The sequence below is a fragment of the Schistocerca cancellata genome, chromosome 3 (genome assembly GCF_023864275.1).
Source record: "Schistocerca cancellata isolate TAMUIC-IGC-003103 chromosome 3, iqSchCanc2.1, whole genome shotgun sequence".
NCBI lineage: Eukaryota > Metazoa > Arthropoda > Insecta > Orthoptera > Acrididae > Schistocerca > Schistocerca cancellata.
The window spans coordinates 79,704,834-79,708,630 of NC_064628.1; the positions used below are offsets into that span (position 1 = coordinate 79,704,834).

General features: G+C 45.5%; 1 non-coding gene across 1 annotated transcript; it reads left to right on the forward strand.

Annotated features, from left to right (window-relative positions):
- The first annotated feature begins 1,429 nt into the window (after positions 1–1,429).
- On the forward strand, positions 1,430–1,504 carry Trnas-cga (transfer RNA serine (anticodon CGA)). The gene has a single exon. It is a non-coding gene; the product is annotated as a tRNA-Ser (tRNA).
- Positions 1,505–3,797: the final 2,293 nt, after the last annotated feature.

Below are 3,797 nucleotides of genomic sequence, written 5' to 3' on the forward strand. Positions count from 1 at the left end.
GAAAGTGTACAACAGACCCTTCTGATGAAAAAGTCTACTAAATAAAAAAGTAATGAAACCCAACTTGGTTATAATTTGAAAAAAAATGAAACTTATTTTGTGCATTCTCTCACGACCAACACTGAACAGAAAAGGAGTACCACTGATCATGAATCCAGAACTTACACCAATGAACGAAAAGGAAATAATTAACGATCGCCAGCCCACTTGGACAATATACATCCAAAATCCTGTACAAGATGATAGGAAAGAAAAACACGTATTATTAAACACCAACGTGGCAACTGAAGGTTGTCACGTTTTTTGACACTCTTACATTATGTTTGTCATTCAATTTTGAAAAAAAAATCAATTGACTAATGATTTGAAAATATGCAGTTAAACTGCATGTTAGTAGTGAACTACGTTACGTGAACAATGACTTTCAGTGACCTCAAAATAACGTCATCAAAGAAATTTAGGAAAAAAAGCAAGCACTTTTACTTTGCAGTTACTTATTTTGCAATTTGGATTCCAAATTATTCTCTGAACAACTGAGTCTTTTTTACTGACTTGAACAGAAATAAATAATAAACCAAACAGCCATGTGCTCCAAGCTATATGTAAAATAAATAAAATTTATGCACTCTTAATTTTATGCATTTCTTTAGATTTGGATTTTTCCCAGTGATTGATTCTCAAACTTGAAAAATGAAATTGCTTTACTTTACTCATATACTGAAGCCTCTGTTGTACAACAGTCAATTGAAAGTAGACTGAGGCTAAAATTCATGAAAGTGAAATTATTCATTAATAAACTGGCTCTAACTATTCAATTTGTTTCTTATGACACTCGGTTAGCGTATAAGGAAATAAACGAACAAGGACCCTGCTTGGTAACAATGTCTGGGACACAATTGCTCTGGGTTTAACTATTATTTAAATAAATTTTATCAGTCAAATCACATTCAAACTTCCTGGCAGATTAAAACTGTGTGCCCGACCGAGACTCGAACTCGGGACCTTTGCCTTTCCGGGCAAGTGCTCTACCAACTGAGCTACCGAAGCACGACTCACGCGTGGTCCTCACAGATTTACTTCTGCCAGTATCTCGTCTCCTACCTTCCAAACTTTACAGAAGCTCTCCGGCGAACCTTGCAGAACTAGCACTCCTGAAAGAAAGCATATTGTGGAGACATGGCTTAGCCATAGCCTGGGGGATGTTTCCAGAATGAGATTTTCACTCTGCAGCGGAGTGTACGCTGATATGAAACATCCTGGCAGGTTAAAACTGTATGCCCGACCGAGACTCGAACTCGGGACCTTTGCCTTATCCTTTCTTTCAGGAGGGCTAGTTCTGCAAGGTTCGCAGGAGAGCTTCTGTAAAGTTGGGAAGGTAGGAGACGAGATACTGGCAGAAGTAAAGCTGTAAGGACCGGTCGTGAGTAGTGCCTCGGTAGCTCAGTTGGTAGAGCACTTGCCCGCGAAAGGCAAAGGTCCCGAGTTCGAGTCTCGGTCGGGCACACAGTCTTAATCTGCCAGGAAGTTTCATATCAGCGCACACTCCGCTGCAGAGTGAAAATCTCATTCTGGAAATCACATTCAGTTGTGCTGCTGGGCTAGCCGTTAATACTTTCTACCAATGAACAGTCTTACTTCAGTGCTGTGCATACGACGAAACTCAGAGCCGACGACGAATCTGTGTTATTGGAACTGCTGCTGTTGTTGAATACGGTAGCATCTTGAGGAGCACGGCTAATTACAGGAAAGGGAATCGCAATTAATACAGCCTCTTCCGCCCGTCCACTGTCCGTACTCCTGCTACTAGATATCAGGCCGGCGCGCATACAAGATGTCGCCGAAAATGGTACTCTCTACTGCGAGAGCGTTAACACCACACTTCCGCACACTACAAGCGCTGGAGCCTGTCTCCGCGCTCAGCGCAACAACTCCCCACCCAAAGATTTTACAACGCTCAAGCACTGCTGTTATCGTTGCTAGTCGATGCAAATAACAATTGTTTTGGCTTTTCCCCAGAACTTAAAAGTTTCACAGTAAGACACATATAAATACAATGAAACGTCAACAGACTTCTACCTAAATGTACACATACAGTGAAGCAATGCCCTTACTTATTAAAAGAAAGCATTTAACTTACAAAAATCTACATACAATTCAGCAAAAAAAAAAAAATTATATATCGGTAGCAGGTGTCATGCATACTGCATTTTCGGTGTTAAAAGGACTGGCCTACCCGAACTGAAACCAATGGAACCCCTTTGTTGTAAGTTAGAACGTCGACTTCGCACCAGAGCGCACCACGCAGCATCGCGCCATTCTCTGATTTCGGGGATCTTTAAGTAGAAATAGGCATGTTTGTGACGTACGAGATGACAAAACTAGGCACAGCGTACCCTCGGTGCATGTTGGTTTCCAGAATATTTAAAAGACTTGTCCTGTTTCTGGGGCAAGAAAATTTATTTGTCCTTATGTCTTAAGGCCTGTTATAAAAATAATTTTCGGAGGTAAGCTATTCATGTTTAGGTGGCTCTTCGAACTGCGATTCGTCACCTATAGCACTTGCTAAGGTCATTTGAGACGTCACCGTGCAAGATGGCCAATCTGTGCTACTAGTTGCCAGAAGCTGACTGATCTTGAATGCTGGTCTGTCTCGTAGCGGTGTTCCGTACAGTCCTTTTCAAAACTACACTCCTGGAAATTGAAATAAGAACACCGTGAATTCATTGTCCCAGGAAGGGGAAACTTTATTGACACATTCCTGGGGTCAGATACATCACATGATCACACTGACAGAACCACAGGCACATAGACACAGGCAAAGGAGCATGCACAATGTCGGCGCTAGTACAGTGTATATCCACCTTTCGCAGCAATGCAGGCTGCTATTCTCCCATGGAGCCGATCGTAGAGATGCTGGATGTAGTCCTGTGGAACGGCTTGCCATGCCATTTCCACCTGGCGCCTCAGTTGGACCAGCGTTCGTGCTGGACGTGCAGACCGCGTGAGACGACGCTTCATCCAGTCCCAAACATGCTCAATGGGGGACAGATCCGGAGATCTTGCTGGCCAGGGTAGTTGACTTACACCTTCTAGAGCACGTTGGGTGGCACGGGATACATCCGGACGTGCATTGTCCTGTTGGAACAGCAAGTTCCCTTGCCGGTCTAGGAATGGTAGAACGATGGGTTCGAGGAGGAGGAGGAGGAGATTTAGTGTTTAACGTCCCGTCGACAACGAGGTCATTAGAGACGGAGCGCAAGCTCGGGTGAGGGAAGGATGGGGAAGGAAATCGGCCGTGCCCTTTCAAAGGAACCATCCCGGCATTTGCCTGAAGCGATTTAGGGAAATCACGGAAAACCAAAATCAGGATGGCCGGAGACGGGATTGAACCGTCGTCCTCCCGAACGATGGGTTCGATGACGGTTTGGATGTACCGTGCACTATTCAGTGTCCCCTCGACGATCACCAGTGGTGTACGGCCAGTGTAGGAGATCGCTCCCCACACCATGATGCCGGGTGTTGGCCCTGTGTGGCTCGGTCGTATGCAGTCCTGATTGTGGCGCTCACCTGCACGGCGCCAAACACGCATACGACCATCATTGGCACCAAGGCAGAAGCGACTCTCATCGCTGAAGACGACACGTCTCCATTCGTCCCTCCATTCACGCCTGTCGCGACACCACTGGAGGCGGGCTGCACGATGTTGGGGCGTGAGCGGAAGACGGCCTAACGGTGTGCGGGACCGTAGCCCAGCTTCATGGAGACGGTTGCGAATGGTCCTCACTGATACCCCAGGA